General features: G+C 41.3%; 1 long non-coding RNA gene across 1 annotated transcript; it reads left to right on the plus strand.

The window, feature by feature from the left end:
* The first annotated feature begins 3,366 nt into the window (after positions 1-3,366).
* Positions 3,367-5,200, plus strand: LOC120783090. Its single transcript, XR_005706298.1, has 3 exons — positions 3,367-3,426; positions 4,494-4,657; positions 4,902-5,200. It is a non-coding gene; the product is annotated as an uncharacterized LOC120783090 (long non-coding RNA).
* The last annotated feature ends 10,574 nt before the right edge of the window (positions 5,201-15,774 follow it).

Here is a 15,774-nt window from a genome sequence, read left to right on the forward strand (position 1 = left end):
ATTTAATTCCCTTCCTCTTCTAATCAGTGGACGATTTATAAGAATATTTTCACATAAACATGTTATTCAAAAGTAAAAAATATGTAATGTATAGAATTATTATATTGTATTGTATTATATTATTATAATGTATTAGAATTATGTAACGGAGAAGGAGGATTGAGATGTAGAATTACAATGTGGTGGAAAGTCGCAGTGGCTTATTTTGTGAGATGTAATATCAAAGTTATATTTGCATCGGTAATTAATCCAAATGCTTCACAACAGTGTCTGTTGGATCTTAAGCTTCCAAAATGTGGTTTTGCTTGGTTGCCACTGAAAGGGGCAAATAATGCTGAGACAAGTGTGAGTTCAAGCTGCGTGTGCGCGCCCGCGCGCCTGGTGGTCCTGAGATGTGTTGAGAGCCAAAACTGGACGGTGGAGTGCTTGCACTTCCCCAGCTTCGAGCCTTACCATAAGCCATGGCTGGCTGGATCAGGAGTGTCACACAGGGGTCATGAAGAGTTCGGTTCTGTGAACTCGCCGATGTTAGCTGAAGCATGGAGGCATCGATGCTCCCGACCCTCGAGGCACTGCTGCCCGCTAAATCTGTGTCAAACTACATGAGCCCAATACATCTCCTCAGCAGTGCAAAATCATGAGAGACATCAGTTGTTCGCCTCTGTTGGTAGGGGCTGATTAATGGGCCACACACAGTTATTAAGATGTGTAAATGACAATCGACAGAGCCTAGTAAGTGTGAAACCACAGGATGGAATTGGGATTGTACACGCACAAAGATGTACAATGAATGACCTCTTTATAAGCCAGTGATATTAAACAGTATATTTGGATACAAATTCTGAATTAAACGATTTGGAATCGGACTCTTCGATGGGAAGGAGTTGTTATTCTTCCCAGTACCACTGGGAATTGACACCACTGTTGGCAGCCGTGAGCAACTTTTTTTTCTCACTTTAGAAACACCACTAGAAACACTGTTTGTCAGTATCCGTTTCCTGGAAAGGGTAATTTGGTACTAACAGTGATCATCTCAATGATCATATTGATACAGCGTAGATCACTAGTTCCAAACCAGGGGGTCACCAGGACCCACGCAAGGTGACGCGAAATAAATTTGAGGGGTCACAAGATGATCAATAGGATAAAAAAAAACAAAACATATTTCTGCTACACCAATTTCTGTTTGATTTATTTTTCATCCAACCTCTGCTTTTTAGTGGATAACTGGTTAATTTGAATGTTTAGTTGAACGACAGGTAAACAAACGCAACGATGGCTACTTGACATATTGTAGCTTAATTTAACTCCAAAAAGTCTGGGAAACACCAGCGACGATTATGTTTGAGTTTTTAAGTAAGAAGCACGAAATGGTGAGCGGTTGCTTCCAGCACACACGGTCACACAAGGTCAGGAGCTGATGGACTAAACCGGAACTAGACCGAGAGAGTACTGGACATAACTCTAAGTGGGGAATTTAATGGGATGTCCATGATTTATGCTTGAAATGTTCAACTTTATAAAATAAGCCAGCATTAACCTATATTAAGGTTTGTTGTGTGGAGTTTGTTTTGGGTTCTCTCTGCCTCCTACTGGTCAAAAATACCTCAGTGCAGCTTTAACCTATTAATGTTTCTAAAATAAAACCATGTTTCATGTTCAAGGCGCTCCTGAAGTGAATACAAAAAGGGCTTTAAGCACCGTCCGATGAAATAAAATCCTTTATTAGCATGAATATCATGTAATGCATGTCAAAAACAAATAATTATACAAACCATATGAATGACTGAACAAGCATGAAGCATGAAGACGCGTTGGCAACAGATGGACTTTTCCCCCAGTGCAGCGACATCCCATGAAATACACATCAACCCTGCAATTAGTCAGTCGTACTCTCATACCACACACACTCACACACACTCACACACACTCACAAACACACACAAACTCATGCATTGTCGAACTGTTTATGGTTTGCAAGTGACACTGAGGGCCATTTGCTGACCTATATAGACTGCGGTGTTTGAGTAGCTCTTAGTGGGAACGCTGCATCCAGATGCCCTGCTCCCCGCTCTAGGGTGAAAATAGGTCGGAGGTCGGGAGAAAACCAATGAAAGAGGAGGACTCCCACAACCAGCAACAGGCTCCGTGGAGAGGCACAAAAAGCTCGGGCTGCTTGTTTATGCCGTGTTTACAGCGGGCTCGGCTTGTCTGTGGACACACAATAGACACCGCAGATCCACACACAAGAGGTTTTGGGTAATTGAGAGAGCGGTTAGAGCTGAGTGTTTCGGTCACAGGGGCTATAAGCCTTAGAAATGTTAATTAGTAAGTCATTCGAAGATCTGAAGTTGAGTGGTTTCTAAAGGTATTATGATGGACTCCCGGTTGCACATTATGCCGTACTGCTGGGTGAAGACTAACAAGGTGTTCCAGTTTCAGGTTTTATGCTCACACTAGAAAAAAGTGACATAATGCAGTGTCCTTCAGAGATGTCGGTATGCATACTAAATGTGTTCGATTTATCGCTGTTGGTCCACAATGCAGTTCACAAAGGAAACTGAAGAAATTCAAACGGCTGCATAAAGTTAAAACAAATTGCAGATGTTTTTTTATGGCACGTCCACGTGATATCGTTAAGAACCTAATGATAAGCAGCTGAGTTGGAAAAACCGTTCACATCAGCCTCCGAATTGCAGTTGCGTGTCAGAGACAATGGGAATTTACGACGGCTATGATAGCCCCGCACTTGATGAAAAAGAACACCAGCGTCAACAAACCTGTGGCAAAATGGCTGCAAAGCCGACAATGCTGGAGGTTACATCTAAGATCCAATATTAACACTAATACAAACATTTAGGACCCTAACAGGCAACAAGCAGTTTACGGTTTTTTCCTTATGATATTGCTGCTACGGATGAGGGGAAATGGTGATCAACCTGCAGGAGCTCTGTTCCCATTCCTATGTCTGTTCCTAATGTTCAGTGCAACAACTAGTCAGTGTTTATGAGTTCGAGCATAGTGTGCAGAGTGTCCACAGGTGAAATCCTTTAAATGTTTGTAGCGTTGAGGGAATTAAAAATAAATAAATAGATAAATAAAACTTTTAAATTTCATATAAACCAGAAAGTCAAATCAGCATCAAACTGAGGCTCGGATTTTGAAAAAGTAGCCTGATGCTCCAACAAATACGGTGATACATATCGGCCATCGGCGATTAATCGGTAAGCCATGATGAGCGAAGAAAAAATAGTTATTGTATCGTGAAATATTGCAAAACAGTTGGGTTTTCACTCCTCCGATTAAAATCCTACAGCTGTGGGCTTTATAGGTAGATGTCATGAGAGAGTCAGATCGTCAGGAGGACTCAGTTCACCTGGTCCGGCTGGCTTCTGTACACAACCTCCCCTGGCTCCAACCCTTTTGGTGTGGTACCGTTTGCTTTGTTCAATTAGTATAATAGCTTCAAATTTACATGCGTGGTCACCCTCTCCCTTGAACTTGTTTGTCACAGTACGTGGAAAAAGTGATAGCATGGAAAGAGCAAAATAGCAGGGTGTTTTTTTTTTTCTAGCTGACGCAGAGAGAGAAGGAGAGGAGAGAGAGAGAGAGAGAGGTCGACAAAGCCGCATTGCATTTTGGTCTAATAAGGCTACTAGTGGTAGGAAAGTTGGTTATCTTTGGCTCCTCTATAGTGAATTTCTCTGTCTGATTGCTGTTTGTCAGAAAATGTTGTTTAGAAAGAAGGCCCTTGCTCTTTGAAACTGAGTTTTTCAAATGATTTTTAGGTTGAATTTATTCCCTCTTAATAATGGCCCCGAATCTCATTGTAAATTGTCTTCTTATCTCGGTTACCTTCAGGGTGCCGGGTGGGTGTTCTACATGGTTAGCGTGGTTCCGAAAGAGTAAAGAAGAAAAACGTTGAGGATGTGCGATACTGTAATTGGGTGTCACATGTCAGCGCATTTGCTGGAATGTACCTCATGCAACACCATCCTCACCGTTGCTCCCATTTGTTGCAGTCACATGAACGTTCTGGCAATTGGTACCGGTTAATTTTCCACTTTTCCTCCTCTAATGCTCCGGGCTTGACATGCTGGCAGGCAGCACAACAGTTTGTTGCCGTCCGCAGAACATCACAAGCCGAGACGCCGAACCCCAGCTTTCCCCCTGGGGACCTGACTTGTTTGCAATTTTTGCATCAAGAATGGAAAGTCCTGTGGGTTCTGTGTTGGTGGCAACTGTTGGCAAGGCTGCAGAGACTTGCACCACAAATACCAAATTAAAAAAAAAAAAAAGAGGATGGGAGGCCAAGATACAACACAAGCCACCAGTGGTACTTAATTTAATAGTGTTTCCCTTCCCGCTGGAAAACAGATGACAGTTGAGAGTATACAATGGGAGATTACCAGCGTATTTATAACAGTCTCATGATAATTCATCATGCGAGTTTTCTGTCACTGTACATTGTTATTGTTTCTTGTATTTACCAGAACCATGGTGATGTAAGACAGTACACTTCAAGGTATTCAGTCCCCCAAAACTCTTCACATGGGCTCTGGGCTTCAGCTGAGGGCTTCTCAGCATGGCTGGGCTGGAGAGGAACCAGAGGCTGGACAGTTTAAAAACCTGAGTGGAGCACCGATGCCATCTAGTGGTAAGGACATCTCACCACATGTCAGTGTTTGATGAAGTGGTTTTAGAAAGAAAGCCAGAATGTCTTACAGTGACACGTCAGTGTCTGCTTGGAAGACGCGCATGTCTCGTGTTCGTTCTAAGCTGCGTACTTGCAGCTGTTCAATACTATACACGTGTTTTTTCACCGCTGGCATTTTGACTTGTCATAGAAGGACAAGCACAGGTGTCACTAATAACATTTACAACGACTCCAATCTATTCAGGTGTCCAAGTAAGCCATGACAACGAGCCAGCATCCGCAACCACCACTAGCCACCACCGAAGCTGAACCAGTTGAGATGCAATTCCACCATCACTGACCTTTGCTTTTCCTACTGCGACATGTTAAAGTGTCCTCTGTGCAAAGTTCCTGATGAGAGAGTATCACTTATTTATCTTTCCTCCAACAATATTAAGTGAAAAGCACCTGGCAGAGTTTCTGGATCTTACCGCTGCCGTTGCTCTGTCGTTGATGTCTTAAAAATAAAGCAGTGGGCGGCTTCTTGATGTCAGCTCTCATTACACTTAACTTCATGCAGGTCTGTCAAAACATGTCAGTCTTCTATCTGGGGCTCATCTTACTTGACTGGGTGATGTGATGATGACCTTGGCCTGAATGACGAAGATTGTAAAACTAACTAATTGGACTAAATTAGCTCTGAGAAAGTCGACCTAAAAGCAGAACTGAGGAGTTCATATGTAATTTTTAACTATTGCAATGATTCATGATAAATGATTAAAATATAAAACACAGAAACATCAAGCTCACTACTATTAAACTTAAAAATTCCCATTTGTTTTCCTTCTATCGTGGAATAAATGGGTAAAATTTATTCATATTGCTCATTTGAAGAAACAAACTGCTTTTCAAAGAAAATGCAACAGTTACAGGAATAGTATTACTTTTTGGAAAATGTATTTATTTTTTTTCTTGAAATAAAATCTGCCAACCAGCTATGCTAAACATCTGTTAGCTACTTATCTACTGTGTAGATATCAGAGTGGTATTAATCTCTTCATCTAAGCAAGATGCATATTTCACAAAATACAAAATTTCTCCCCTAAATAACATTTAGAATATACAGAATAAACAATATAATTTAAGTTAAACAAATTTTAAAAATTCCTCTAAAAATAAAAGGTTCAGTAAGAAAATGTGTGAAATGTGATTTTGCTTTGATTATTGTTCATCATTATTATATTTAACTCTTTCTTAAAATTTTATTTTTCAAAATTTTCAAATGGGAAACTTATGATTCAGTCTGGGCTCATTTTCTGATGGGATTTCCAATGTTGAGGAGTTCTCAATGGAGATCTGACAGTGTAGAAAGATGGCAAGGCAGTTTCAATAGTTTCAGTTCAAATTCATTTTTTTCAGTTTAAATTCATTTTTTAAATTATGTCTCAGAAATTACATTTTTGACTTCACCAGTGCAATGTGAGACTGAAAATTTGAATTTATTCACTTTGTATAAAACCCCTGTTGGTATTCATCCGTGTCCACTGACCTCAAAGAGACAAGGCATCGGCACCCAAGCACAAAGCAAATTCAAGCAAACCACTTTTTTGCAAAGAATTAGCAACTTCAAAGAGATGAATCCTCACTATCTCTGACATTAGCTTTGAAGTTCACCAAAGTTACCACAGGGATCGGATCATTAAAGCTTCCTCATCTCAGTCATCTTTTCTTTTCAAGCCCTTTCAGGACAGTAAATTAAAATAAATTCTGAGATATCAGACCTGCTACTGTTTTATATTTCAGTCTCAAATCTCAAAAATGGAAACATGCAAGTAGATTAACAGTAATTTAGCAACTGTAATGTGCAAAGGTAAACTGAATGAAAGTGTAACAGTAAATTAAGAGTAGTTCAAAAGCACATTAGTGATGGAATTGTGCAGAAAGAGGAGGAATTGTATAACTGGATGGCCACAGGAAGAAAGGACCTCCTGTGGTGTTCAGTGCAGCACTTAGTCATTCTGAGTCTCTGGCTGAACGAGTTCATCTGTCTAACCAGAACACCGTGTAGAGGGTGGGAGACGTTATTCATCATGGAGAGGAGTTCTGACAACAATCTCCTCTCCACAACTACATGCAGTGGGGTCCAGCCCCGCCCCCAGGACTGAGCCAGCCTTATGAATCAGTTTGTTGAGTCTGTCGGTGTCAGCCGACCTCAGGCTACTGCCCCAGCAGACCACAGCGTAGAAAATGGCCCTGGCCACCAGAGACTCATAAAACATCTGCAGCATGGTGCCGCAGACATTGAAGGACTGGAGCCTCCATAGGAAAAAGAGTCAATCCTGGCCCTTCCTCTAGTGAGCCGCTGAGTTCCTGTCCAGTCCACTTTGCAGTCCAAGTGGACACCCAGGTATTTGTACTCCTGTACCATCTCCACCACATCTCCCCTATCAGAAAGAGGAGTGGGGGGAGTCCTTGATCTTCTGAAGTCCACCACTAGCTCCTTTGTTTTGCTGATGTTGAGCTGCAGGTGGTTCAAAACTGTCCACCATCCTCTGGTACCCTGACACATCCTCCCCCCGATGCATCAGACAACTGCAGAGTCATCGCATAACATCTGTAGGTGGCAGGTCTCTGTGTCGACCTGAAGTCTGGGGTGTACAGGGTAAAGAGAAAAGGGGACAGTGTGGTACCCTGTGGAGCACCAGTACTGCTCACCACTGTGTCTAACTGTGTTCTACAGGCGTACATGCTGAGGACGTCCGATAAGGTAGTCCGAGATCCAGGAAACCAGAGAAGCATCAACTTGCATGGCAGTCACCTTCTTCCCCAGCAGGGCAGGCTGAACGCTGTGAAAGATGCTGGAGAAGACAAAGAACACGATTCTGGCCGCGCCCCCTGGCCTGTTCAGGTGGGTGTAGGCACCATGGAGCAGGTATGTGATGACATCGTCCACACTCAAAGCTTTCATGTTGGGTGAGGTCAGTGCTACTGGTCTGTAATCGCCAGCGACAGTTGGACGGACCTTCTTCAGTACAGGAACCAGGCAAGATGTCTTCCACAACACAGGGACCTTTTCCAGACTTAAACTGAGGTGAAAGAGGTGCTGGAGTATGACACACAGCTGGGGGGGCGCAGGCCTCGAGCACCCTGAGTCGATGCCGTTGGGACCAGCAGCCTTTGCCCGGCGGAGCATACTCAGCACCCTCTTCACCTGGTCAGCAGAGATGGTCAGTGGGTTGGAGGTTCATTGTTGCTTGGTGGGTTTTGATCAAAGTAGTCCTTTTGACCGTCTGACTGCTGGGCTTGTAAAGCGATAGTGCTCGTACCTCTCCAAACCTACCTAGTGTCCTCCTTCTCTCGTTCAGGAGTGCTGGGATGTCCCTAGTACGTCAGGACTTGTTGTTTTTGAAAACAGTGGACAGTTTTAACCAGAATAGAGGTGTCCACACAGAAGATGATGTACTCGTTCAAACAGTCTGACTGACTCACTATTTGGTATGACAAAAAACATCCCAGGTAGTGCAAGGAAAGCAGTCTTGCAGAGTAGAGGGTGTCTCCTCAGACCACCACCTTACAGTCTTGATAGGGGCAGGTTGACGCATGACCAGTGGTGTGTACATTGCTGAAGTTGGACCAGGTTGTGGTCCAATTTTCCGATTGGGTGGAGAGCGATGGCACTGTGGGCCTCTTAACATCAGCATACAAAAGGTTTAGGGTCCTGTCTCCTCTAGTAGCGCAGCCCACAAACTGAGTGAAAAGTGGGGAGAGTCTTGTCCGGTTTCATGTGATTGAAGCCCCCGGAGATCATGAAGAAAGCACTAGGGTGCAGAGTCTGGAGTCTCGCAGTAACAGAGCGGATGACGTCCCACACAGTTGCCGGGTCAGCGGAATGTAAACAACAACCAAGACGGAGTGTGAAAACTCCCTGGGTATATAGAACAGATGGAGCCCCAGAGCTAACAGTTCAATGTCTGGGCTGCAGAAACGTTCCTTTACGGTAATTTGACCGGGGTGGTACCACCTGTTGTTAATAAAAGTAACAAGCCCACCTGCTCTTTTCTTTCCGCTCTCAGATTAATTCCTAACCACCGGAACCATGTCCTCATGTAGCCACGTCTCTGTGAAACACATAACACTACACTCACGGAAGTCCCTCCGATTCCTCACTAGGGCCTCCAGCTCGTTCATCTTGTTGTCCAGCTATCCTACGTTGCCCATGATGATAGAAGGGAGATACGGCTTATATCTCCTCTTCTCCATCAGCCTCAGACCAAAAGTTTTTGCTGTAACTAATAGTAAAATTATGAAAACAGTTTTGGATAAAACACAATAATGTTGATGTTATAAACAAAAAAAGGTAAGATGCTATAAACCAGAGTTAGACCAAAGTTTTTGTACAATGATTTAGCATAGTAAATAGAAAACTCTATTTATTGTTAACTGCCAAATTAGTTACAGTACTCAGGAAAAGGAAAAGAAAAGGAAAAGATTCAAATACATAAAATCAGCAGTAACTAGTGCAGCCAAACAGCCAATGTACCAACTGTACAGACATTAGCTGTGGGTAGCTAGAAGTTATCAATACATAGTAAAACGTGCCAGAAGTTGGCTGACCACTCATATGGAAGCCCAGTATTCATGTTAAATGATGTTTTGACCGATCACCGGGCCTTACAGTGGGTATCAGGCTGCGTCGTCGAGAATCCCCTATGGGTCCCCTTGATAGGGGCCCAGCAAATTTATGACGAAACCATTCTCAAGCCCTGACCTCTCAAGCCCACTCTCACCCAAGCAAAGAGCAGATACTCCACTGCTTGATCCGGCCTTGTCTTTACATTGAATCTGATTAGGCCATGGCTGGCCCCGCTGGCTTGATAGGCACGATTATCTTAATGCATAGGCCCACTCAGTGGTCCAGCCGTCAACCCACCTAGCTCCGCTACAGTCTAACAAATTGGTGCTAGTTACTGTTTGTCAGAAGAACAGCCACTAATTAGCACCTCCTCTGGTATGAGAAGCTTTTCTTGAATTATGGCCCTTGACCTGTCTCTCCAATTAAAGGAACATGGTATCAATATGTATTTGTATCTGAGCATAAGAGTGCAGGCTGGTCACCCTCTCAATAACTGGTCCAAACACAGCCTATAAGCTGCAGGATGACGCTCTGGATTTCCTACTGTCGCCCGGTCCAAACACCAAGAATTTTCTGGAAATAAAACCACAATTCTGGTACACCGCATTAATCTGGCAGAAGCATTTTCCCGACAAAAACATACCCACAATCTGGCATAACGTCAGCCCGATATTCAGCAAACCCACAGTGTGCAAAAACAGATTACAAAATAAGACACAGGAGGATCTTCACAAGCGTCGTCCTGCACCAAATCACAAAAAAATGTATGTGGGAGATAGTGCACCGTGATCTAGGGAGAAAGAGGAGGACTCGGAACACCTCTTCCTCCACTGTTCCGTCTGCATCTGCTCTCGGCATCACTGACCAAAGGACAGGCACAGAGCTTTACTGTTTGGATTATACGAGAGGTGTAAGTAATCAGTTAATCAACATCATACTCTCTACAGCAAGACACGTCATCTGCACCTCCAGGAACTATGCACTACATGAAAACAAGGAGACCGCCAGCTGGAAACTTTTCCTAAACCTAGTAGAACTGCATACGAAACCATGTATACAGCCAACAGAGGGCTTTTCGAAAAAAATATTTGTAAATAGAGCAGAAATGGTGAAAACATTGGACAATTATAACTTTGAATTTGCTTTTTTTTTTTTTTTTTAAATGTGGGGGGTGTTCTGTTTGATGTATATTTATTTGGATTCGGTTGGGTTTTAGTTTAGTTTTGACTATTTCCTTTTATTTTATTTCATTTTATTTTGCTTCACTTTTGATTTATTTTCCTTTTAAGTTTATTCCACTTCTGTCTCGTTTTAACCATTTGGTGTCTACCGCTTTTAGTTTTGCGTTCATTTCATTTTGTCTTCCTCCACAAACACTAGGTGAGGGTATTGATTACAGTTGGGGTAAAGGTTGTTTTTCTGCACAGCACTGTAAATATTTATGTACAACATGTCATGTAAATAGTATTCGAACATGTAAGATGTCACATTATTTCTTTTTGACAGTAAAAGAGATATAGATAAATAAGTAACTGGTGTTTCGTTGAGTTTGTCCCAGCGTCCCAGAACCACCCCCCTCTTTACTTTCACACATACACTCAAAAGAACCCCGCAAAACAGGTTATCTTCACTTTTGTGTTGAAACAGACGCACCAACCGTGTGTGTGTGGAAGTGTGTTTTTTGTATTTGTGTGGCAACTCAGCCTCTGAGTGATCTCCGAACCAACCATCATCAGGAGAGCCTTGAATTCACTCAAGTGGATTCATTTTGAAGAAAATTTCTACTGACTCATTACACGCACACACACAGACACACACACACACACAGACACACACATCCGCATTCTTTCAGGACACATCTTGAGACAGCTAATGGCTAGCGTGGTAAACTTTCAAATAATTGCAGAAAAATTAATTCAACATATGAAGTGTCGCAAGATTAATTTTTCCTCCTTGCCGACAACACAGTGATTACTTTGAATGACCCCCCCCCACTAATGTCCCACCACATAATCCTGTTTTATCACAAAATACATTATGTTACGGAAGCAAAAGATGCTCTCAAAAATTCTCATAGTGACTGTAAGCTGAAGAGCAACCGTTGTGTAGAGTTTGTCTGGATCTAATAATGAAACCGACTTGACACTTGTCATGTTTTAAATGTTCTTCTCGTGTATACCACTAGATAAGGTCAAATAAAGTATAAAGCATTTTATTAATGCACATGACCACTGTCTCTGATTGTTGAGGAAAAAAAAAAAGGATTGCATTTTCCATTTCCACTAGCTTTAGTTTGTTAATGCTGAAATCTGAGGATTACTGATGTCAGCTTTGGTAATGATGGAAAGAGTGGATGGTAATCATACAACATACACTATATACAGAATTTAATGACTATAGAATTAATTAAACAGAGTAGAGATCAGAGGTAGACATTAGAGGATGATAATGGACTTTTACGACAGTATTTGATTTTTAATGCGAGATTTATCTGCTGTGGGACACTTTAAAAAGATCAAAATGGAAAATGGCTGTAGTATGTGTATATTTTTGTAGCTGCATCGAGTAAATTAAATAATCATATCGAGGATGTTGCTAAGATGGGAAACAACATTTAACACATGCAAATAGCATTTGTCAGAGCCTATTTGTGATTCGTACAGAGCTTGTTTGTACTCTTCAATTTAGCAGTTTAAACATTGCAAACAACATATTTCATTTCATTAAAATGCACCCCACCAATTATCCTTAAGTCCTTCGTCTTTGTTCAACATTTCTGATGTGGTCGATCCCTGTGAGACAACGTATCCTTCCGATAAGGTATTAGTGTAACAAGGGGATGTGTAACGCTCAGCTTACAGTGAACATTTAATACAGCGGGCTCTCTCATATCACCAGTGATCTTGTGCGTAATCAAAGCGCCAGTGAATGCATGTATCTATGCAATAAGCCCTGTGCACTAAATTCACTCCCTCTCCATTTCTGCTCTAAGTGCCCTGAGAGCATTTCGTTATTTTTTAAAATGTACAAATCCAAAGTGCCACGCTCCTTCATGCTTGTAGGCATGAAGAGACTAACTGCGCACCAGCGTTAGCAGCATGTCATCCATCTACTTTTTGCATTACTGTTGTTACGGACAACAGGCCAGTCTGAGCACTTATCTGTGTTCATCAGTTTTTATTAAAATGCATCTGACCTACAACTAGATGTTTCCCACGTTCCTATTCAACACGGAATGAGAACATTGCAGATAATTAGGTCAGACATGTTCTCTAAATCCAAAACAGAACCAGAGTCAGGGGAAGGAGGTCTAGTTTGGGTGTCCTTAGATTCTTAGCCTCTGCCAATTTGTTTTTTGTGTGTTCCATTAAATGGCTCCAAATTCACGAGGCAAAGGAATATAGTTTGGTGGTAAGTCTGCAAAAAATTATCAATATGCCAGAGCCACAAAAGGTTTTTTGTTTTTTTTTAAGCATCTGAGGCATTTTTCTTTCTTTCATATCTAATTCTATGATGTACTTTATATGAAACCAGCAACCTCAAGAACCATAGCCTCAATAAAGGGCTGTCTGTAAAAATTATTTTCAGCCCAATGAATTGCACCAGTTGGCTTTTTGCTCTGTTGACTAAACTTGTGCTTCAAAAACCACATGCCATGAAAATGCAAAAAAAAAAAAAAAACAACAAAAACCAAACACCACATGCACTGAAAGGGCACCCATTTTTGTGGCGTGGCAGATGTGGCCATTGGCTGTGATGGTTAATCCAGAATGCTGGGTTTGATACAAGCAGGATTTAGCCATAACCATGATACTAACATCTGTCAGGATACCGTTTCGAGCTCCCGAACCCACACGGAACAAAAGCGGAATATTTTTGTCCTCCTATTTTTATAAAGAGGGGGAAAGGCAGCTAATAGATTCTGAACCTGAGGTAAGAGCAAATTGATTTAATCAGTGTAGAATGATTCATGGCCGAGAAAATAGTTGCTTGATTCATCTCAGCTTATGTAACATGTTTTTTCCACAGTCTGGATCCTAGATGCTTTATGCATGTGGTGCATGACTTCATTTACAAATGATCTGCGTTTCATACGAGCTTTTAAACATAATTTATATTCTTGAATAGGTCAACATCACAGTGGACCTGTTTGCATGTTCAAAATCTGAATCATTAAGAAGCCTCCAGTAATTATGACAGTGGTTTATTGCCATGAATGCATCCAACTGAATACAACAGAGTTACAAATATATTGCAGGAAATTAAAGAAATTAAAGAGTTAAATTGGTTGGAAACCTTCACTTAAGCTGAAATAAAAAATAAATAGTTCTTGCTCTTATTCATCACTGCTTTGCTGATATTAATGGGAGAATCACACTCACTCTCATTGATAACAACATACTTCAATGATGAAGTTATTTTTTAAATGAAGTTAGATTTGTTTTATTGACAACAGTTATTTGGGGGGATTGGGCTAATCAGGTGCCTTGTTTTAAAGCTTATACCTTCTCACTTGACACATGCTTTATGTTAGTCCCATCATGTCTACTTCTGATTTCATGATAACACACTATACTGAATACTTTTAATACTTTTTTGCTGCTTTTGTGATTAGCACCTTTGAGGCATATGAATGCATAAGTCAGTTGATATTTTCAGCTGCATAATTAAATCCAGAGAATTTGAAGTCGTAAAATGTGGCTCAGTTTTCACACCACACAAAACTGGCAACTGATATTTATCCGTCTTTTATTCTTTTTCGGAAACTTATTAGGCCACAGAATTATGCCCTCGTTGCCGGCAGAAGATTGTATGAAAGATGTGCACGTATTGTCACAATGTGACAAGTCGCTTTGTGGATAGCATAAGGGTGACAAACGTGGGAAGGGCAGTAGACATTATGAATTTAGACTGATTGATGAAATTGAGATTTTTATGATCCTTGAAAGAAATTGGGTCATTGCAGCAGCCGACAGCACAGAACTGAGCAAATGAAGAAAGCATAGTAAAGGGCACGGGACTGTTTCATTACTACGATATTAAGCAAACAATCGGTACTCAACATCCACAGTGTCCTGGAATCATCAATATGATGTTTCGATTATAAAAACAGTGTAATGGGCCTGTTAGTTAAGGTTGCTGGTGTGTTATTTAGTCACCTGTTGATCCTCTAGTGTTATCATTAGGTCAAAAATTTAATTTATCCAATACTTTGGTTTATGACCAAATACCTGCTAAACTAATGACATTCCCATCAACCTCAACTGTGTGTTTAGTGCTAAATAAGAGATGATAGTGTGCTGGCAAGCTAATATAAGACGGTGGACATGGTAACCATGCCAACATATCTGCCGAATATCAGCATGTTAGCATTGTCATCGTGTCATGTCGCGTGAGCGCGCTGATGTTAGCATCCAGCTGAAAGCACAGCAGGGCCTGAATACAGCCTCACGGAGCTGTGTGCATGGCTGCAGACTCTTGTTTTAACCAGCATTCGCTCTTTTCTAGACAAGTTTTTTTGTCCAAAGCCCTCCATGCAGGCCGTGACGACAAGCTAAAGGCACAGCTGAAACGATGCAGCCGGGTCAGCACGTTTAGAAGCTGCTCTGTAAGCAGCAACGGATTTCGGCTCGTTACCCCTGGCACATTAAATAAGTACCCAAGTGCCGGGTCAGGCTTTTGCTGGATGCTCAATATATGATTGAACTTTTAATTGGTTTGGAGGCCAATAAATGTAGGGCATATCACAGCCTTTATTTTCCTCTTGCTTCTTTGCGTTAGAATTATAATTAAAGTATAATCCACTGTGCTTTTCTTTTCTTTTTCTTTTTTTGTAAGTCTGAACTTCAGGGATAATCCAATGAATAAATTTGATCCAAGTTGAGGATTGTGATGCAGCAGGTGCACGTGTCTCTCACAACGAATCTTCAAAAGATGCCTGAAATTCATCTTAGGAGTGATGTTGCCCCTGAATAAAAGAAATAACCACATAGTATTTTTATGAATAGACCTTCGCAACTTGCTGATATTTTTGATTGTTGTTTTTTGAACAAAAGCAGAAAATCCATGACTGTCGCTGCCCGTCTTAAGAGACCAAATGTCCATCAAATTAATTTACTCTAGTTCCAAGACAATATGTAGCCTAATGGACCATTGTGATCTTTTTTGTCTTTTCATTTCTTTATTTCATGTTGCTGCACTGTGAAACTCCATCGCTGAAATCAGGGAAATCAATGTATCGTTAACTCAGTGTAAATGTTAGTATAAGTGTCACGTCAAATCAAATTGAAATTTCAGGTTATCATTTTTTTGAGACTCATTTATTCCAGCTGGAAGTCTTTCAGTGATGAGTCGAATGGATTTCCCTGTTGAGCATTCTCTAAATTCATCAATAGAAGTCAGGGAAATGCCGTTAGCATATTAGCAAACATTCGCGCATGCATAAAACCTTCCTTCCTTTACTTTGAGGAAAGGTTATGACTGAGACTAGATGTGACTCATTTTG

Source organism: Xiphias gladius, chromosome 21 (assembly GCF_016859285.1).
Source record: "Xiphias gladius isolate SHS-SW01 ecotype Sanya breed wild chromosome 21, ASM1685928v1, whole genome shotgun sequence".
In the NCBI taxonomy this organism is placed as follows: domain Eukaryota; kingdom Metazoa; phylum Chordata; class Actinopteri; order Istiophoriformes; family Xiphiidae; genus Xiphias; species Xiphias gladius.